The sequence below is a fragment of the Rhinoderma darwinii genome, chromosome 1 (assembly GCF_050947455.1).
Source record: "Rhinoderma darwinii isolate aRhiDar2 chromosome 1, aRhiDar2.hap1, whole genome shotgun sequence".
Taxonomy (NCBI): Eukaryota; Metazoa; Chordata; class Amphibia; order Anura; family Rhinodermatidae; genus Rhinoderma; species Rhinoderma darwinii.
The window spans coordinates 601,705,175-601,728,868 of record NC_134687.1 but is presented as its reverse complement, the minus strand read 5'-3'; positions in this window follow the sequence as shown (position 1 = coordinate 601,728,868).

Here is a 23,694-nt window from a genome sequence, read left to right as displayed (position 1 = left end):
ACGGATCAGCGTCATAGCACCCTCCACTGTCCCCCACTAACACAACTGTTCACCCAGTGTATCCAAAACTGTGTTCAAATCATCATTTACATTACCAAATAGCGCTAGCCCGTTTCCAAACCAGGAATCCGCTTCTTACAAAACTTCTCACCAGAAGTATAGATCGTAACCCAGTATATGTCCCTTTTTATTTAATTATTTTTAACTTTCAATACTTCCCCTACTGTACTTCCTCTCCCCTTGCTGCCCACAAGAATGCATTTTATGTGCTTGCATTCTTAGTGTATTTTGCGGCTCCAAACCCCTTTGGTTGCCCTGACAACGGATTAGCGTCCTAGCTCGTCTCAGTGTAACTCAGCAACACAAGCGCTTGCCCAGTACATTCAAGTTTGTGCTAAAACAATCATTTTTATTACCAATTAGCGCCAACTACCTATTAATCTCTTAGTACTTGATCCTCCTTTAAGATAATTATATACAAGAGTTTTGGACCGTAAACTTGGATATTTTTATTTTTATTTTCACTATTTTTTATTTTGTATTTTCTATGTATTGTACTCATTTTCTCCCTGCTGTCTGCATAAATGTTTTTTAACTAAGGAATGTTTTTACCTTTGTAATACCGCAAATGTGTTTTTATGACCACGCACGAGGAGTGAAAGAGAGAAAAAAAGCCGGGTGTGACGTCACGATCGCACCTTGACCCCGTCAGATTTGGCGGTTTTTTCACTCAAACCCATTTGAACTCACATGTTATATAAATGCTGTCAACGTATTATTCACATGGCCTGAGGAAGACGCTTGTTCAGCGTTGAAACGCGTAGCCACTGATTGGAATAAAACTTCTTGAACATTATACCCTGGACCTGGTTTCTTATCATTTCCACCACACAGCAGCGCCCTCGCAAAGATCCAATTTTTTCCTTCATTCCCTTCAACAAAGCGGTCCCCTCGGGATACCGACTCGGATCTGGCAGCAGCACCGTGGTTCTACTTGCCTTTGAAAACCCTACCTAGGTGAGCATGACACATGCCCTCTCGTCTCATTCTTTACCCACTGATTTGCACAAGGTGGCGCCGTGTGTTCTTTTTCTCTCTTCCCAAGTTACACTTTAAATAGAGGTGTTACAGTTTTTTATTATTATTTTTTTCTTTAATAAAACAGTGTATCAGTGTTTGGTGCAACTTTCTAAATACATTCTAAAAAATGTTTTTCTTTTTGAGATACAGCTACTTTGTATCCTGTATACAGAGCAGCTGTATCTAGTGCTAAAACCTGTATCCGTCACTGACGGGTACAGTGTCAACAGGTTGGGGGGTTGAATTGTGTACGAGGGGGAAGGAGGGGGCCCAAGTTGTGTCAACAGCCGATAGTCACTAGTCACTAGTCACCTAACTAAAATATTTAACCTCTCTCCCCATTACTGAAAAAAAAAATCTACTGACTCGGCCTGCACTGCTAACTACTGACCTGTCTCTAATTTACCTTTCATCTTTAGCCCCTGGAACACATGGTCTACTCTCACCTTATCCGCTATCCCTCTGCTAACTCCATTCTCGACCCCTTACTATTTGGTTTCCGCACTCTACAATCTACAGAAACTGCCCTTACTAAAGTTTCAAATGATCTCCCTTCAGCTAAATCTAACGGCAAATACTCTATTGATTTTTCTAGATCTCTCTGCAGCCTTTGACACTGTTGACCACCAACTTCTACTCAGTATGCGCCACTCTATTGGGCTTAAAGACACTGCTCTCTCTTGGTTTTCTTATCTCTCTGACCGTTCGTTTAGTGTATCATTTGTGGGTCTACTTCTCTTCCCCTTGCTGTTGGGTTTCCACAGGGATCAGTCCTAGGTCCACTCCTCTTTACTCTCTACACAGCCCATATTAGACAGACTATCAGCAGATTTGACTTCCAGTACCATTTCTTCAGAAGTACAGAAAAAAGAAAAAATAACAAAAAAGATATCAGACTTTATCAACAGTAGGTCCACGCAGGAACCTCCAAACCCATAGAACACTTATGGTAATAGAATAGTTCAGACCACTTGTCACAGTAAAGCATATAGGAAGGCGAATGTAAAATGACACAACAATCATAAATCTCCTCCAGTATATGGCTGTACAAATATATTGTATTGGTGCATTAGGTTATCCAAGCTATACCTTGATATAAGTGGTCCTGAGAAGAAGACACTGTCTGAGACGATGCCAGCCACATGCATAAAGGTACTCCCCCACTCATGGGAAGGAGAAGTAACAATCCCCATCATACTATTCGTAATATTATACTCACATGTCAAAGAGTTACACCAATACCACAGAAATTACCTAGACGATAAATCATATCATACGTTAAAAAAACATATGGTAATACCAGTGGCATGAGTCTAGTAACCTAATTTAGAAATCTAAATATTTGTACCTTGTCTAGTTGCTGTCAAGTGACAGTTGAAATAAGAGGAAGCAATTGAACTCCCTGTGCGGAGGTGGACAGATACCTGGTCCATGGTTCCCATAGAGTAAGAATGTGAGGAAGTATATGGGATCTTAGAGCATACATGCGTTCCATGGTATAGGAAACATTAACCTGATTGATCAATTCCGGAATGGAGTATTGGGTGGGCAATTTCCAGTGTTTAGCTAAAAGCAAACGTGTCGCTATAATGATATGGCTGGACACCATTTGAGAGGAGCTCGGGATATTGTGCATATTGAGAAAACATAAAGCCAGAGCCGGATCAGGCTTAACCACACAGGACGAAATTTGGGAAATGATATCGAATACCTGTCTCCAAAACGCATAGACTTCCGGACATTGCCACCACATGTGGAAGTATGACTCTTTTGCAACCACATCCCTTCCAGCACACTGCCGGGTAAGAGTTGTCAGATTTTGCAAAATTTGAAGGTGTTAAGTACCAGCGTAATAACAGTTTTTGGGAAGCATCCCAATGTTTAACCCCCTTAGATATTTTTTTGGGCCAAGCAAAGGCTTTCCGCCATTCTGTCAGAGAGAAGGAAGAGTTAAAATCTTCTTCCCATTTAGCACAATAAGAAGGTATGTTGGGAAGGAGATGTTCGCACAAATTTCCATAAAATCCCGAAATACCCTGTTTCCTACTCTCAGGATCAAAATATTGCTGGCGGGCCATGGAGGGGAATACTGAGGCGTTGACATCTAAAGACGTAAATAAATGTCTAATACATAAATACTTATAGAAATCCCTATTAGGGATACCATAAACCTTCACTAAGTCTGTAAAGGCTAATAATGTGCGATCAGTAAATAACAAGTGAATATGGGAGATCCCTGAATTTATCCAGTTATCCAACGATTCCTCAGGTAAAGAAGTAAGTAAATATCGTAAGGGCAGACTTTTAAGTGGAGTGAGGGCCAAGGAGGGAAGCCGAGTGGCGTAGATTTTCAAGCCTTCAGAGAAGCCGAGACAGTGGGGGACACGCAGTTATAGGTATTAGGAGAAGAGTGTGAACCAACCCCTAACAGTGAGATAAGCGGGCGGCCTACCATTGCCTGTTCAATATGTATCCACCACTTTGAGGGAAAGCGTGCACACCAAGACTTCAGTTGGTCTAGTGAAACTGCCCAGTAATACTTTTGGACATCCGGCATTCCCATACCTCCCTGTCTCCAGTGTCTAAATAATGTGTGCATCCGCACTCTAGGCTTTTTGTGCGCCCATATAAAGTTGTTGAGTATTCTTTGGAGACTCCTCAAAAAGGAACTAGGAAGAGGGATTATCAGTGCACGTAACGTGTACAGAATAATAGGCAAGACCATCATTTTAATGATTGCTAATTTCCCCGCCCAATATGTGCAAACTCCGCTGTAGGTAGATTGCAGTTGGGGAATACTGGTTAAGAGAGGGGTCAAATTATGTTTGAAGAGGAGATTCGTAGAATTAGTGAGTTGTATACCCAGATATGAAATTTTTGATGATTTCCATTGGAAAGGGAAGGAGTTACGGATTATATTCCCAACCTGCACCGGGAGTCCCACATCCAACAAGTGCGATTTACCAGCATTGATTTTGTAGTAGGTCACTTTCCCAAACGTGTCTAGGGTGTGTTGCACTGCCGGTAGGGATATTAAAGGGTTGGAGAGTGTGAGGATAACATCGTCGGCATATAACCCTATCTTATGTTGAAAGGTGCCAATCGTTATGCCTGTGATGGATGGGTTCTGCCTAATAGACATGGCTAGAGGCTCCATTACGATCGCAAAGATCAGGGGTGACAACGGACACCCCTGACGAGTGCCATTGGAAATAGGAAACGAGGCAGACATAAACCCAGAGGCTAATACTCTAGCTGACGGATTGGAGTACAATGCCATAATAGCAGATTTTATCCACCCATCAAATCCAAATTTGCACAGAACAGCCTCCAGGTATCCCCAATGGACCCGGTCGAATGCCTTCTCCGCATCCAAAGCGAGAAGCACGGAAGGCACTCGACGGGTCTTCGCCCAATGAATCAGGTTTATTAGCCTTCTGGTGCCGTCTGGCGCCTGCCGTCCGGCAATAAATCCCACCTGGTCCTCGTGTATCAATTCAGGAAGTAATGTAGCTAACCGACCAGCCAATATTTTAGCATAAAGTTTAACATCAGTATTTACAAGAGATATTGGGCGAAAGTTAGCAGGAGAATCAGGCGTTTTCCCAGGCTTCGGCAAAGTGACTACGGTGGCAGCAAGCATTTCCTGCGGAAAGGACCCCACCACTGCAGCTTCAGTAAACACTTTGACTAAATGCGGAGCTAGAGTCGTGTCGTACCTTTTATAATACTGATTAGTAAACCCGTCTGGTCCTGGGGCTTTACCTGGTTTTAGACTTTTAATAGCTTGTGAGACTTCAAGTACCGTAAAGGGGGATTGTAACTTAACACTATCTTCTGCAGACAGGGAAGGAAGATTCAGGCCACCCAAAAAGTTGTTAATGTCCGATACTGAAGGTTGGTAAGTGGCTTTATCTTCTTTGAGGTTATATAGATTGTGATAGAAACTCCGGAATTGATCACTAATTACTTGGGGGTGAGTAACCTTATAACCGTTTTTGTCCATGAGAAATGCTGTTCTCTGTTTAGCACTCTTCTTTTTAAGCATTTTAGCTAGGAGTGCCCCTGGTCTATTACCGTGAAGGTAAAAGCCAAATTGCATTTTTTTAAATAAGGCCATATGCCCGGACATAAGCACCGCCTGCAGTTGGTCCCTAAGAACTTAGATTTTTTGCGACGTGTCCGGAGTCACTTTAGATTTATTAAGGGATTATCCTTAGTGGTTTTTTCCGTCTTTTTTTAATCTGGAGGCAGCCTGAATCCCCATCCCCCGCATGTAGGCCTTATGGGCATTCCATAAAGAAAAGCAATTGGTTGAGGAAGGGGCATTAACCTCAAAGTATGTTTGGACGTGTGTATCCATCAAATCTTTCGTGAGAGGATGGTCTAATACTAGATCATTCAGTCTCCAGGAGGAGAAAGGGGGCATTGGTAATTGATCCAGGACCATTATAGAAATAGGGGCATGGTCTGACCACGATATGTCCCCGATAGTGGATGAGGAGATGCAGCGAAGACTGAGTTTACTCACCAGAAACATATCTATGCGAGAGTATACTTTGTGTGGCGCAGAAAAATACGTAAAATCACGTTCATTACCATGGTGACAGCGCCACACATCATATAACTCTTCCAAGTGTACCGTGTGATGTAGATTGGAGCGAGGTCTATGGACATTGGAGGAATCAATTGAGGGATGCATAACTTCATTGAAATCCCCTCCTATGATCAACATCCCCTTCACCACTTTATTTACCTTTCGGAGGATTTTGTGAAAAGCCTTAAGTTGATGTGAGTTAGTGAGATATATGTTAACCAATGTAAAAGTAATATTATTTATGTCACATATGAGTATCACAAATCTACCTTGAGGGTCCGACATGACCTGATGCATATGAAAGGCAACCGAATCTTTTATTGCGATCAAGACACCCTTGGATTTACTGGAATGAGATGCCTGAAATACGTGAGGAAATCTAAAATGTGTACATTTCGGAGGATGAAGGGAGGAGAAATGGGTCTCCTGGGCGAAGAGAACATCACTATGAAGAGCCAGAGCCTCCTTCCACATCTGTCTCCTTTTAAAAGGGCTATTGAGCCCCTTTACATTTAAAGAGGATATATTAAACGGCATGAGGCAGTGTAAGAGAACATACTATGTCTGGCTGGGCATGGAACATGAAATCAGAACAAAGATATAGGATCTTGTGGACCATGAAGTGTACAAAGCAATATTACCAAATACAGAAATATAAACATAAGAACAACAGTGCAAAAAAGAAAAACATGGCGCCTACACTGCGCCGTACAGACCTCCGTGGGGGAGAGAGAATAAAGATAACCACAACAAGTAGCATTATTACATGACCATACTACCAGCGTAAAGATCAGGTGGCGGAATGTCCCTGTACCAATTCCCATTCCGGGTGGAGACGTCTCGGTGGCTTATTAGCTCACTCCGGTCCCGTAGACTGGACGGAAATGTTCCACTGGAGAAGCAGAGCAATCCCATCAGAAGGAGTAGGAATCACATGTGTGGAGCCATTCCTGGAGACCAATAACTTGGCCGGGAATCCCCACTTATATCTCAGATTTTGCTCCCTAAGAGCAAAAGTGATCGGGTGAAATTGCTTCCGTAGCATCAAAGTTGAAGCCGACAGATCCGGGTATATTGAAATGTGAGCATATGGAGGCGGGAGTTTCCCCAATTTCCTGGATTCCTGAAGGATACGGTCCTTGGCTTGGTAAAAGTGTACCCTCGAAAGAACATCTCTGGGAGCATTTTCCGGAGCAGCCCTAGATTTAGGAATTCTATGTGATCTGTCCAGAGTTAGATCCAGTGGGGCGAACATTGGAACCAAAGCTTTGAACATGACTTGCAAAAAATTGGGTAATTCAGAGGGTGAGATTTCTTCTGGAATCCCTCTAATTTTTAGATTATTCCGCCTCGACCTATCTTCTTGATCCATGAGCTTGTCTTTTAGCCACTTCAACTCATCCTTAAGCTCAGCATGTGCATCAATAAGGTCATTGTGGGCCTTGGCATGATCTCCCATGCTGCGTTCTAAATGATCCGTGCGGAATCCTAGGTCATCCATAGCCGCATGTATTTGCGCTAATATCCGATCCAGAACCCCAGAAATGGAAGTCTGCAATGTATGTATTAACCCTTTCATGACGGCAGTGGTCAGAGGAGCATCGTCTGGAATCTCAGACATCCCGGACAGAGCAGAAGCCATGAGGTGAGTCTCCTGTGATGGCAGACTTTGAGGAAAGAGCGCCTTTTTAACAGCAGGACCTTTACTGTTGGGTGAGGATGGGCCCGATCCAGTCGCTCCCCGTTTACCGGGGCCTGACACCTCTTTCATCCTGCCCTGTGTGTCTCCATCTGCAAACTGACCTGAGGCAGCCGATGGCTGCTGGCGATGCTGCCGCGTGTCCAGCTCAGGCAGGGAGTCGGCGCCATCTTGTGATTGGCTCGTCGCAGGGAAGTAATCCGGAAGCTTTTTGGGCTCCGGTTTGGACTGTCGCCTCCTGGTCATGGTCCACATCTGTGTCGGCTGAAACAGGGATCTGGTCAGGTAAGTGAGACTTTCGTAGCAGGTCTTATGCCGCTGTGAGCCGCTGTAATGCTACTGCTAAAGCGGGAGAAAGTGCACTACACCGCCATTCCAGTCAGCGGCTAGCTCCGCCCCCCCTTTCCAGTACCATTTCTATGCTGATAACACCCAATTATATACCTCTTCCTATGACATCACCCCTCCTCTAATACAAAACACCAGTGATTGTCTAATTTACCACCAACTCCAAGGACCCCCAATCCGCCATACAACTGCTGTGACATCGCAAAACCGTTCCACAGCATCCTCCGGTACCTGCGGAAAAAACAAAACAACGAGCAACAAAGCGAAATACCAAAATTGCCAATACCCAGACGAACAAAAAACAGTTAGGGAGGGAGGGCGGGACAAGCTTTCCTGTGCTGCTAGGTGTAATGGTGGCGTCCTTCCCCTCTGCCTCCCTTAAGTATCCTAGCCTCGCCCCACTAACCTCCGCCCCCTACTACCACCTAACCACCCCTCCTAACTCCCTTAACTCCTTCCCTGCCTACATCCCTGATCATGGTGGCCTCCCCCTAGGGCATTCTGCCGGGTCTGGCCTGTACTTGGTCAGGGGACTGTAGAGTGTGTACACTCCTATTGGGGTCATGTTACTTTACCCACTCCCCTTCCCAAATTAGTGGCCATACCCCTTACTAGAGATGAGCGAACCGGGACAACCGAACCCAGTTTCGGTCCGAACTTCCGGTAAAGTTCGGTTCGCAGCGAATCCGAACTTCACCGGGTTCGGCCGAACCCGTTTTGACTGAACCCGGTCAAAAACATTATACAAATCGGCAGCCAATTTTCTCTATCAATCACTGATAGAGAAAAGAGGCTGCTGATTAAAAATAAAAAGCATTTCATACGTACCCGGTCGTTGTCTTGGTGACGAGTCCCTCTTCTTCCTCCAGTCCGACCTTTTCTGACGCGGCAGCCTGTGATTCGCTGCAGAGGCCTCTGCAGCCTGTGATTGGCTGCAGAGGCCGCGGCAGCCTGTGATTGGCTGCAGCGCTCACATGGGCTGCATCGTCATCAAGGAATGTCGGGCCGGATGTCGAGAGGGACGCGTCACCAAGGCAACGGCCAGGAGACCGGACTGGAGGAAGCAGAAAGTTCTCGGTAAGTATGAACGTCTTTTTTTTTACAGGTGCTGTGATCGGTAGTCACTGTCCAGGGTACTGAAACAGTTACTGCCGATCAGTTAACTCTTTCAACACCCTGGACAGTGACTATTTAGGGTATGTGCACACACACTAATTACGTCCGTAAATGACGGACGTATTTCGGCCGCAAGTACCGGACCGAACACAGTGCAGGGAGCCGGGCTCCTAGCATCATAGTTATGTACGATGCTAGGAGTCCCTGCCTCTCTGCAGGACAACTGTCCCGTACTGTAATCATGTTTTCAGTACGGGACAGTAGTTCCACGGAGAGGCAGGGACTCCTAGCATCGTACATAAATATGATGCTAGGAGCCCGGCTCCCTGCAGGGTGTTCGGTCCGGTACTTGCGGCCGAAATACGTCCGTCAGTTACGGACGTAATTAGTGTGTGTGCACATACCCTTACTGACGTCGCCTAGCAACGCTGCCGTAATGACGGGTGCACACATGTAGCCACCCGTCATTACGGGGCCTCATGCACACGACCATAAAAACACCCGTTATCACGGGTCGTAATTACGACCCGAAATAGCGGGCCCATAGACTTCTGTTAGCCACGGGTACCTTCCCGTTTTCTCACGGGAAGGTGCCCGTGCCGTTAAAAAGATAGAACATGTTCTATTTTTTTATTTTACGGGCCGTGCTCGTAATTACGACTCGTAACTACGAGCACGGCCGGCCGGCCACGGGCAGCCGGCCGCTTTTGCGAACCGTGCTGTCATTATAATTATAGCAGCACGGCCCGTAAAATAGAAAAATAGAACATGTTCTATTTTTTTAACGGCACGGGCACTTTCCCGTGAGAATACGGAAAGGTACCCGTGGGTAACAGAAGTCTATGAGCCCGTTATTGCGGGTCGTAATTACGACCCGCAATAACGGGTGTTTTTACGGTTGTGTGCATAATGGGAGCACGGCTCGGAAAAACGAACGGCTGCCCGTGCTCATCTCCTGAAATAATCTGTGCTGCCTTAAACTCTGTGGACAGGTCAGGATCCTGTTTCTTTTAAATGCTGTTAGGGAACCCGCTCGATCCACTATATAAGGCTACGCTACAGTGCAGCATTTAAAAGAAACAGGATCCTGACCTGTCCACAGAGTTTAAGGCAGCACAGAGTATTTCAGGAGATGAGCGTGCAGATTCAGTGCTGCTGCGAACTCTGCTCTTACCATTACGTAGCTCTCAGTCTGTTACCTCTCCTCCACTCCTGTCCTCAAGAACACCTTCACATGATTGGCAAGTCACCACGTAATGGTAAGAGCAGAGTTCACAGCAGCACAGAGTATTTCAGGAGATGAGCGTGCGGATCTTGTGCGTGGTGGTGACTTGCCAATCATGTGAACGTGTTATAGAGGACAGGAGTGGAGGAGATGTAACAGACTGAGCTACGTAATGGTAAGAACAGAGTTCACAGCAGCACAGAGTATTTCAGGAGAGGAGCGTGCAGATTCAGTGCTGCTGTGAACTCTGCTCTTACCATTACGTAGCTCAGTCTGTTACATCTCCTCCACTCCTGTCCTCTATAACACGTTCACATGATTGGCAAGTCACCACCACGCACAAGATCCGCACGCTCATCTCCTGAAATACTCTGTGCTGCTGTGAACTCTGCTCTTACCATTACGTGGTGACTTGCCAATCATGTGAAGGTGTTCTTGAGGACAGGAGTGGAGGAGAGGTAACAGACTGAGAGCTACGTAATGGTAAGAGCAGAGTTCGCAGCAGCACTGAATCTGCACGCTCATCTCCTGAAATACTCTGTGCTGCCTTAAACTCTATGGACAGGTCAGGATCCTGTTTCTTTTAAATGCTGCACTGTAGCGCAGCCTTATATAGTGGATCGAGCGGGTTCCCCAGCAGCATTTAAAAGAAACCGTGTTTGTGTATGTGTGTGTTTGTGTATATATGTGTGTTTGGGTATGTGACTTTGTCTGTTTTTGTTTTTATATGTGTGTTTGTGTATATGTGTGTGTATATATGGATGTGTTTTGTGTATATGTTTGTGTATATATGGGTGTATTTGTGTATATGTTTGTGTGTAGATGTTTGTGTGTGTTTTTGTATATGTGTATATGTGTGTATATGGGTGTGTGTTTGTGTGTATATATGGGTGTGTTTGTGTATATGTGTTTGTGTATATGTGTGTTTGGGTATGTGTGTTTTTGTTTGTATATGTGTTTGTGTATATGTGTTCGTGTATGTGTGTATAACTGTGTGTGGGTGTGTTTGGATATGTGTGTTTTTGTTTGTATATGTGTGAGTTCGTGTATATGTGTGTGTTTGTCTGTTTATGTGTGTGTGTGTGTGTGTCTGAGTATGGTTGTTTGTTTGTGTGTGCGTGTATATATGTGTGTAGGTGAGTAGAAGTATTGGTATTGTTCACATTGATAACTGTTTTTTTATGTTGTTGCAGATTTTGATGTACCGATTGGACTACATCTTCGATTCGTTGGACTACTGCGTAGATCTGCGTTTTTTCAAATTTTAATAAAATGGTTAACGAGGGTTTTGTTGGGGATTTCTTATTTCAATAAAAAAAGAATTGTCTTTGTGTTTTTTTTTCAAACTTTATTAGTGCCTAGATAATGGCAGTTGGCTGATTGACAGCGTCCATTATTAAGGCGGTACTTAGTGTTAGCCGGTGCAGAGGCTAGCACTAACCACCCATTATTACCCCGGTACCCACCACCACCAGGGGTGCCGGGAAGAGCTTGGTACGATCCAGTACCCGACCATCTGTTGTGATGGTCGGGTACTGGGGCGGCCGTAGGCTGGTATTATGAGGCTGGGAAGGGCCAAAATCAGTGGACCTTCCCACCCTTGTAATGCTAGGCTGCTGCTGCTGTGTTGTATCGGGCTGGTTATAAAAATGGGGGGGACCCCCACGTCGTTTTTTTTTTTTGAATTTAACAAATTTAGCAATAGACGGGTCCCCCACATTTTTAATAACCAGCCATATACAAGGCCGCAGCAGTCTGGCATTACATGGGTGGGAAGGGCCACTGGTTTTGTCCATTCCCAGGCTAATAACACTGTGTTGTATGTGGCTGGTTATGATAAATTGGGTGGAACCCCATGTCTTTTTAAAAAAAATAAATTTAAATAAATAAATAATTAAAAAAAATGACGTGGGGTCCCCCCCACTTTTATAACCAGCCAGATACAACACAGCAGCAGCAGCCTAGCATTACAAGGGTGGGAAGGTCCATTGTTTTTGGCCCTTCCCAGCCTCATAATACCAGCCTGCGGCCGCCCCAGAGCCCGACCATCACAACAGATGGTCGGGTACTGGATCGTACCTGGCTCTTCCCGGCACCCCTGGTGGTGGTGGGTACCGGGGTAATAATGGTGGTTAGTGTTAGCCTCTGCACCGGCTAACACTAAGCCTCGCATTAGTAATGGATGTTGTCACTCAGACAGCGGCCATTACTAAAGTGGTAATAATAAAATTTGAAAAGAAAAAGACAAAGATATAGATAAAATATTTTATTGAAATAAAGCACCCCCAACACAACCCTCATTAACCATTTTATTGTAGAAAAAAAAACGTCATCTAAGTAGTCCTCGAAACCGACGTAGTCCAAACACCAAACCTGTAAAAAAAAATAAAAATGAAATAAAACATGTCGTAGGCTTAGATTCAGTTTAATGTGTGATACGGACTGTTATACCATGTATAGAAGCCTGCCGCGAAGTTGACTTAGATACAGGGCGCCAGCAGACAGTATCATACATGGCCATACATACATATATACAAATATACATACATATATACAAGCATACACATATATACATGCAAATATACATACATGCAAACATACACACATATATACATGCAAACTATCATACATACATGCATACACACACACATGAAAACATACATACATACAAACAAACATGCAAAAATACATACATACATATATACAAGCATGCACAAATATACATGCAAACATAAATACATGCAAACATAATTACATACATGCACATATATATAAACATACATGCAAACATACATGCAAAAATAAAAACATGCAAACATACATACATGCACATATATACATACATGACAACATACATACAAACATACATGACAACATACATACATGCAAACATACATACATGCAAACATACATACACACATGCAAACATATATACATGCAAATATACATACAAACATGCACATATATACATACATACATGACAACATACATGCAAATATACATACATACACACATGCACATATATACATACATGCCAACATACATGCACATATATACATACATGACAACATACATACATACATGACAACATACATACATATATATATATATATACACACATGCAAATATACATACAAACATGCATACATACATGCAAACATACATTCATGCAAACACACATACATGCAAACATACATACATACATACAAATATACATACACACATGCACATATATACATACATGACAACATACATACATACATACATGACAACATACATGCAAACATACACACATGCAAACATACATACATACATGCAAATATATACATGCAAATATACATACAAACATGCACATATATACATACATGCCAACATACATGCACAGATATACATACATACATACATACATACATGACAACATACATACATACATACATACATACATACATGCCAAAAAATAATAATAATACGTTGATACTTACTTTCCTCCTGTCCGGCCTCCAGCGATGACGTTTCATCCATGTCGCCGCTGCAGCCTGTGATTGGCTGCAGAGGCGGTCACGTGGGATGAAGCGTCATCCTGACGTGCGTGACCGCCACTACAGCCTGTGATTGGCTGCAGCGGCGAAAGGGATGAAACGTCATCGCTGGAGGCCGGACAGGAGGAAAGTAAGTACGAACGTATAATTTTTATTTTTTTATTACATTTAAAATAGTATTTTCCGCGCGCCGAGCATGTACTGTGAAGGTTGCTGAAAGAGTTAGTGCAGCCCATTAACTCTATCAGCACCCCGGACAGTAGCATGCTCGGCGCACGTAAGTGACAGGTTCGGTCAGAACTAGTTCGGTCCGAACCGAACTTTTTTGTGAAATTCGGCGAACTAGCCGAACCGAACTTTTGATAAGTTCGCTCATCTCTACCCCTTACCAAACCCCCGTCCCTATAATAAAGCTCGGAAACTTGGGTTGGATAAATTTGGCCACAGCAGCCATTTTATTTACAAACAAACATAATGAACAACAATTTACAAATAATAATAACAATGGAAGGGGAGTCCTGGAGCTACAAAAGTCTGTCACTAAACAGCCCACCTGCATCGTATTTTACTCCCAGCCGTCACCCTACTGTCTCAGGGGCACCGTTATACCTGCAGTTGACTGACCTAAACCGCAACCGCTCCCTGGGACACCACCCAGCAGGAGCCCAAATTGACCAGACTACCAACCATAATAAATTAGGGAAGGACCATACCCCGATGAATCCCCCCCCCAAAGTAATTTACCACCACCTCCAAGGACCCCCAATCCGCCACATGAACATACTTAGACACCTTTAAGTATGCAAGCCCCCACCCAACAAGAGGGCCCTTTCGTTCCCTTCCTGCAAGCGCAGAGTCCACAGGTCAATCCCCACGGCCGTCAGGTGCACACCATCACCTAGCCAATAATTACCCAGGCCATCCTCGAAGTCATAATGACGCACGAAGACCCCCCCCGTTCCTTACCACGAAACCAGAAACTGCCCAATTAACCTTCACCCGGGCTTTATTTAAATGCACCACTGACCTGGCATGCCGTCAAACCTTACGCGGGACAATCTCTGACCATACCACTTTAACCCCTGGGAAACTGGACCACAACCAGAGTAAATCGTATTTAATATCCCTAATCAATTCCCAGAAAGGACGACTACCCAAATCATTACCCCCGACGTGCAAAACCAGGACATCCGGAGCTCTATCCATCTGCGCAAACCTGTGCACATCAGGCAACACCCGACTCCACACCATCCCTCTACTCCCCAGCCACCGCACAACTACCTCATCCCGCCGAAAACCCAACTGCCGCCCGTCCGGACGAACATCAGCCCACTCCGCCCCCCAATGAACGTACGAATGCCCGACGATCCACACCAATCGGTCAGAGGGACCTGGAAAAATAAAACCAAACAGATTAAAAACCAAAGCTATGCACAGATGTGAGCGAAAAATAACGAGGAGAGAAAAAAGAGAGGGGGAGAGGGAGGGGGGAGAGAGGGATTAAGACGTCGAACAAAATTATCCCAAAAACTGAGGGCGCACGTACAACTGTAAATGGCGGGAATCCCATCGACCTATCCGTTTCAACACCTCCGCCCCCAACCCCCATGACACCGCCTCCGTTGCCGCCCCAATATGAAATGAATGGGGGAAAACAAAGACTCCTCTAATCCCAACTTCCGCAGGTACCTACGAAAAACCCACGTAAACTGGTACAGGGACAGAAAGGACCCGTCCTCGTGACAAAACAACTGTCCCCTCATGACCGGCCAAACCTCTCTGTACCCCGCAAAGCATGCGACTGGGCACATCCTGGCCCCCCTGGCCGCCCCCAAAAACGCTCTCTTACCCCGACCCCCCTGATCCGTCTTAGAACGCCGAATCCAGAATTCCACACTCCTGTCCTCCAACAACACATCTTCCATCCTCAACCCCCCAGGCCTCCTAGCTCTGGGCGCCACCAGCTCCCCGACCCTCAGGGCCCCAAAAAACGCCCCCACGAGAGTCACCTCGAAACTAGAAAAACAAATTTCACCCCACACCCCCCCACAACTGTTCCAACAACATAAAAGACACTGAGCACCGACGATCCGGCAACATTCTCCCCTTCCTATAACCCTTCAGGGCCTGGCCGACCAAAAAACATTTTACATTAAAACCACAAGTCAGGGCTACCACAAAACGACTAACATTGGACACCGACCAGCCCGCAATAGAGACCTGTCCCAGAAAAACCAACAACGCCACCACCCGATCTTCATCCGTCCTTACCCATACATAACTGCCAGCCAACTTTCCCACTCCTGCCACGCAGAATCATAAGCAGCCCAAGTCCCCGGAGCAAACGATGCCCGAATCAATCCTCCTGCGGCTCGTAACCCAGCCCCCACAGCCACTCCGGGCAAGAGATCCATTCCGCATCCGCGTCTGGAGCCACCATCCGGAAACGGTCCCACTGCAATCGAGAAAGAGAATCTGTGATGTCATTCTGGACACCCGGCACATGATCCACCACAACCCAAGCGTTCAACGACAGGCAACGTAAAACTAAGTGTCTCAAAAGCCGAACGACTGGGGGGGACGAAGCTGACACATTATTAATAGCCCCCACCACCCCCATGTTGTCACAATGGAAATGGACCTTGCTGTCCCGAAACCTCTCACTCCAAATTTCCAATGCCACTACGATGGGAAACAGCTCAAGGAAAGCAAGGTTCTTCACCAAACCTAACTCCTTCCACTTCTCCGGCCATCGAGCCGCGCACCACTGTCCCTTGCAGTAAGCCCCAAAACCCACGCCCCCGCAGCATCTGTAAACAACTCCCAATCCACGCTGTCAACCACCGGCGACATGATCAAGGACTTCCCATTATAACAATGCAAAAACTCAAACCAAAATGCAAAATCCACCCTAAGCTCTTTATTCAGACGAATAAAATGATGCGGGGCCGACACCCCGGTCGTAGCTCCTGACAGCCGCCTGCTAAAAACCCGACCCATGGGCATGATCCTACAAGCAAAATTGAGCTTTCCCAACAAGGACTGCAAAGAGAACTTACGCAAGTGCCTAGCCCGATCCACCTCCGCCCGCAAAGCCTCCAATTTATTCTCCGGAAGCTGACACTCCATCCTCACAGAATCAATGGTGATTCCTAAAAAGACCAGACAGGAGCTAGGCCCCTCTGTTTTGTCCTGGGCCAAAGGTATTCCGAACCTCTTCGCCATCCACTCCATCGTGCTCAACAAAGTAGAACAAACCGAATAACCGGCCGGACAAACACACAGGAAATCGTCCAAGTAATGTATCACCGACGAGACCCCCGCCACATCGCAAACCACCCACTCCAGGAAGGAACTAAAAGCCTCAAAATAGGCACAGGAAATCGAACACCCCATAGGGAGGCAGCGATCCACAAAATACGCCCCGTCCCAATAACACCCTAACAGCCGTATGTTATCAGGATGCACAGGGAGGAGGCGAAACACTGACTCAATATCCATTTTTGCCATTAAAGCCCCCGCCCATAACGAGCAAAGTTACAGAGAAATCCCATCATTAACCGATCGCCCCCGCGGATAAGATAAGTGATGTATGAGCCGAAACTTATTCGGCTCCTTCTTGGGCACTACCCCCAACGGCGACACCACTAAATCCCGTAATGGGCAACACTCAAACGGACCCGCCATACGCCCCAATTTCACCTCCTTCCACAACTTATCCCCAACTACCCCCGGATACTGCAATGCCGAACGCAAATTACGCAAGGTAAACGGCACCTTATGGGCAGGGATACGGAAACCAACCAGAAAACCATTCAATAACAAAACTACACTAGACCTATCAGGGAATCTATTTAGAAAGGGCTCCATTTCTTCCCACTTCACCGGCGTCAGGCCCTTGACTAGCGCCCCCGGCCCCCCGTCCTTTACGAAAACATTTAACGGCCCCGTGAGAGATCCCGCCGCAGGAGGAACAGCTATGTTTAAACTTACACTGGCCCTCATTAAACTACCAGCAGAACCCGGATTTTCCTCCCGCCCCACCTGATCCCCCCCAGAAGGCAAGGAGGGGCCGGCTGACCTGGCCCCACCCCAAGGAAAGGACTGGCCAAAGCGCACCGGAGCCATGACCCGCAACCATAACCCATTATCCTTGTTATCCCATCTAATGTCAGGTCGCACGGCCTTCTGCTGTCGGAACTGCTCATCATAGCGCAGCCACGTCTGCCCGCCGTAAACTCGATGAGCCTCCCCGATAGCATCCATATAACAGAAGAGGCCGGAACAATGTTCAGGCGTCTTCTGTCCTATTACGCTCGCTAAAATCGCAAACGCCTGCAACCAATTGCCAAAAGTTTGAGGAATCAAGAGATAATGACGTTTTTCTTCATTCTCCTTTTTGCTTTCCAACCATTTCTCTTTATCTAAATTAAACTTCTCCAAAGGCAATAATGAAAACATTTCAACATATTTGTCCCTCCATATTTTTCCCCTTACTTCAAGCTTCAGATATGCCCCCAATGGGCCCTTAAAACATACATACACCTCGCCCTTCGCCTTATCATCCAACCACACCTCATCCACCGCCCCATCCTTTTCTGTCTGCACCGACACTGCCACTCCCGATTCCTTAGACACCCCCCCAGCCCACATGCCGTACTATCCATTACTGCAGGCCCCACCGATGGCCCCACCCACGCTGAAACCGGGGACAGGGAACCGAACGCCCACCCGCATCGCGCCAAAAGCTCACGCACACAACCCAACAATTCACGAATCTCCCCCCCTCACCAACCGCACTCCCAGGACTACCCCCGCTACAACCCGGCAACGCCGTAGGCGCAAGTGAACCCCCACCCCCGGGGACTGAAATATAGCAAGCAATGGAAAAGTAGGAGACATCAACTCACCGGGCTGCGCAGGTGCTGTGTGCCCACCAGCCGGGGCGAAGGATATATCCAGACGTCCCTCTTGTTCACCGAACTCCCAGTCGTCAACTTCATCCTGACCAGCCGGCCCAGGACAAGCGCCACACGACTCACATCCACGACTCTCCAAAGAAGCGCTCCGGACTAGCGCAGATAAACTGGGCCTCTCTGCCCGTCTGTCGGGGGCCTCGTCCATCCCGCGGCCCGCAGGTAGCTGCCCACCTGCCCGCCGTGTCACTACCGACCGTGGTACACGCCTGGAACCCGTGGCATCATCTTGGGGACAGGAGGGCCGCCTGACTGTCTCATCGCCAGGATGGCCCGCCGCAAATCCTGGTTCACGTCGTCTGGAGGCAGAGGGCGGTCCCAGCTGCAAGGGCGCCTAACCCCCCACCTCCGCTGAGCCAGGCCGGCTGACAGGATTGCTCTCAGACCGGGCCGTCCTGCTCCCGGCAGCCGTGCGAGGGGCCCGGCCTGGAGGGTCCCTCGTGGGGCCCCTTATGCGCCTGGCTCGCGGCATGACGTCAGGGCTCAACCTCTCTGGAGGCCTCGTGCGACGGGACCGCCGCCGAGGAGGAGATGACGTCACCGCCTGCGCCCCGGATCCAAGCACTGACATTTCCTCTGCTCCTGCTGCCGAAGCAGAGGGCTCCACCCGCTCCTCCGCTCACCGCCGAGCTCGAAGCCGCCAACAGCAGGCTGGAATGCCCCAGCCCCTCCGCCAGCCAAGCCATGCCTCGTTCTGCCACTGCCGTCCGGAGCTGAGTGAGTAGTGCATCCATGTTGTAAAGCAGTAAAGGATAAGCTTTCCTGTGCTGCTAGGTGTAATGGTGGCGTCCTTCCTCTCTGCCTCTCTTAAGTATCCTAGCCTCGCACCACTAACCTCCGCCCCCCACTACCACCTAACTATCCCTCCTTACTCCCTTAACTCCTTCCCTGCCTACATTCCTGATCATGGTGGCCTCCCCCTAGGGCATTCTGCCGGGTCCGGCCTGTACTGTCCTCAGGAATGCGCTACCCCAGACATTCAGATTAGTTCCCAACATAAGCTCTCCCTGGAAATACTTTTTAGACAGGCCACTGTCCCTAATCTGACTCCTTTCCTTTGCCCCCTTATTATATTAGTCATCAGAACTTGACCACCTCATTCAGTAGTATCCCCCACACTCCTTGCACACTAATGCACTTCATGTCTGTCATACACAGATACTGGCTGGTGTGATCGCAATGGGGTCACTTTACGCCGTGATCTCCATGCAGGTTCAAATCGATAGGTAGGACGAGCTGCTCGGAGAAGTAACAGATACACTGAGACGTTTCTCAAGGTAAAATACTTCTAATTTATTGAACTACAACATTCATACTTATAGCATCAGACGAACAAAGAACATTCCATAACATATGAGTCATCTGTATATTCAAGCCTTACAGCTTCCTTTCCCATAAAAGCTCATTGGTGGAGCACCAGGTATTCCCTTATGTTTCCTTTATGCTTAGGGGGGTGGTCAAGTGATTGACATCCATCTGTTTGAAATTTCAAGGGACGGCAGAGCATCTGCAAACTATTTCTTCTCTTAACCTTTCTAAAATACCTTTATATTGTAATACATGTTCTCCTTTATAACATTTCACTCCTTATGGTCCCAAATACATTATATATGTATATTTATACCATAACAATCCCTCCTTTTGTGATTTTACCAACACCTAAATTCCAATGCTACTTCTATCTCCGGATAGCAAGGCTTCGATCCATTTCTTCACTTGATTCACACAGGTATGTAGGTGGGGTAATCTCACAACATTCTTTCATCATAATGTATAGGCCTCTGATTGAATGCTTCCCTTATTTTACAAAATGCATAACAATTAAAACATGTAAGCAATACAAATAATATCATTAAACAAATCAATGGTTGGAAAAGCACATGTAATATTTTAGTAGCTGTAGGTGAGAATCCTGTAAAAACGTCATACCAGTGATGGGCACTAGCATCTTTAATTGCTGATGACAAATGTATCACTTCCCTAGCTGCTATTGTAGCCAATATTTTCACCCTACTTAGAGTTACATTATGGGCTTGGATTAGTTTTTCAACTTCTCCTGATCGTTGTAACACCTTTTTCAATTCGTCTAAAGATAAACTAAAATTTCCATAGGGCAAAGGTTCAGGTACCCATATAGTGGACATTATTTCTTCTAAAGTAGGCAGGAACACTATAGTTTTGTTCCCCCAAGTCAAATGCGTCACATTGTATAGACATCCTGAAAATGGTCCTGTGAGTTTAAACTGGCTAAGGGTCTGCTTGTTGTTAGTTATTAAACATACATGCTGTGGACCTACTTCAATATAAACCTGTAGGTTAGCTTCTGGGATTATAGTGAGTGCGCATACATTATCCTGGTGCTGCATTAGACAGGGTTCATATATCCCTGACTGTTGATTACATACATATCCTTGCTCTGTTAATTGGCACAAATCTATATTCCTTGTCTTATTTTGAGAATCTATGTGTGTTCCTTTCATTTCCGGCATCCAATATTGTCCTAATAATGTCACCGGATCAATCATTACCATTGGCATAACAATAAATTTGCATAATAGAGTAGGATTTTTCACATTAAATGCTATTAGTCTTCCTGCACACCATTTAGGTGTACACTCAGTATACTCAGGCTGTCACAATAACCACGTATCATTTCTCTTTCCTATGGGCAGAATGTCTGTCCATTGCCTAACATGACTACTAAACAATTTATTCTTAAAATTATTCATCTGTTCTTGTTGCCACATCGTTTTAAGCGTACATACTGTCCAATTTACAAAAGTTGATACATTCTGTAATGTTCTATATTCGGTTAGCATACTTTCATTAAAAACATTTAGAAACAGTTCATCTATAGCTAACCCTTTTTGCTGTAAGTCAAAGGTAGTAGGTAATCATGACGCACCTATCCTTAATGCAGTAGATGTGTCATCTCCCACTGAGTTTAATTTGTTCATAACTGTTTCTAACTGTATACCATTCAATACTCCTAATCCCGTTCCTACCCCTCCTAATAGCGTGTCATACCATTCTCTTTTTTGTCTATGACAGCTGGGGGATTCAGGGAAGGAAATATTGAAGTGTACATTCTTTTTCTGCTGTTGGGTTACAGCACTCTTACAAGTGTGTGGGATTCTTTCCAGACTTTGTACTGTTATATGTGGCTTAAAACTATCTCTTAAATTTGTTTTCAAGAATACAAAATATATTCTATTTCTTATTTCGCTATTATTCATACATAATATCATCCCATCAGTTTCTTTTATTACAATCGTAGAGTTGAGCCTCTCCATGTTGCATCTTTCATAAGTCTTATTTATCATTTTGTTTCTATTTTTACTGGTTGTATATTTCTGTAGATACTGTAAATCTGGTTCATAACAACAAAGCAACAGCCCCGGCGTCTCTTCTTGTATGCTAATGTTGGCTGTTTTGTCTATGTGAAGGTACACAGTCCCTCCATGTGGTCCTTTTTTCCAAGTCCCTTCGGTTGTAGTCACATTTGTAGTATAACACGGGGCATTGGCCTTACAGGTGTAGTTACCCTGCTTTCTATCCACTGTGGCATTCGCCCACCCTGTCCTGAACTGTTCCATTGATTCTGTACTGATTACGTGTACAGGAGTAGCAGTTCTGCCTTTTTGTATAAGAGCACATGCAACAACCGCCGCAACAACCGCAAAGATCTTCATTCTTCTGGCTGAAGAACCTTTTTACAATGACTGGCGTGAATCCAGCTTGCCTTTCCTTCGAGCTTCACTGAGGTGCTTGTTGTGAGTAGGACTTGAAACGGTCCGTCAAATCTTGGGTCTAGACTTTTCCTCACGTGTCTCTTAACGACCACCCAATCTCCCGGTTCTAACTTATGCGTCCCTTCAACTGAATCAGGATCTGGAATGGAAGCAAAGACTTGTGCATGCACCTTGGTCAATTGTTTGTTCAGCGTTGATACATAATCTGTTAGTCTACCATACTGCATTTGGAGCACCTGTGGAAAATAACATCCTAATCTGGGAGCCGATCCAAATAAGATCTCATATGGGCTGAGACCTGTTCTTTTTGTTGGAGTGTATCTTACTGAGAACAAGGCTAATGGTAGACACTCGGTCCATGGTTTCCCGGTTTCTACCATTGCTTTTTGGATTTTCAATTTGAGAGTCCCATTTAGTCTCTCAACCTTCCCACTGCTCTGTGGATGGTATGGTGTATGTAGGGCTTGACTTATGCCTAGAGCTGACAACACATGGTTCATGATTTCACCCGTAAAATGAGTTCCTCTGTCGCTCTCGATCACCTCTGGAACTCCATATCTGCACACCACCTCGTTGATCAGTTTCTTTGCTGTGGCTACGGCTGTAGCTTTGGTTACTGGAAATGCTTCTGGCCATCCTGAAAAGAGATCAATACAAACAAGCACATACTCATAGGTACCGACTTTTGGTAATTGAATATAGTCTATCTGTAGTCTCTGGAATGGGTAAATTGGCTTTGGGGTGTGTTTTTGTGGCACTTTCACTGTTCTCCCCACGTAATTGGTGGCACATACCATACACCCTTGTACAAACTTACTCGCTACAGTGCTAAACCCTGGAGCATACCTGGTTTTGTTAACCAAGTCCATCATTGCTGTTTTTGACTGGTGTGTCTGTCCATGCGTTACCTGTGCCATCATAGGGAACATTGTTTGTGGCAGACACAGCTTATTTTGTTGTTGCCATAGTCCATCCGCTCTCAGGGTAGCTCCCTGATTCTGCCATCTAGTTATTTCTTCTTTGGATATTTGGTTTTGCAGATTTTGTAGTATTGTGGGGCTGATGTTGACCACGGAGTCTTAAGGATGTTGGTACATCATAACTGTTACTGGACCTACTGGCTTTAAGGCTGCTGCTTTTGCGGCTTGGTCTGCCAAAGCATTTCCTTTTGTCTCTGGTGAACTCACCTTAGTGTGAGCTTTAATTTTTACTACTGCTACTTCTGTGGGTAACATCAGGGTCTCCATCAAGTATTTTACAAAGTCTGCATTCTTTACAGGTGTACCTGCAGAGGTCAAAAACTGTCTAGCCTTCCATATAGGGCCATAGTCATGTGCAATGCCAAAAGCATATCGAGAGTCA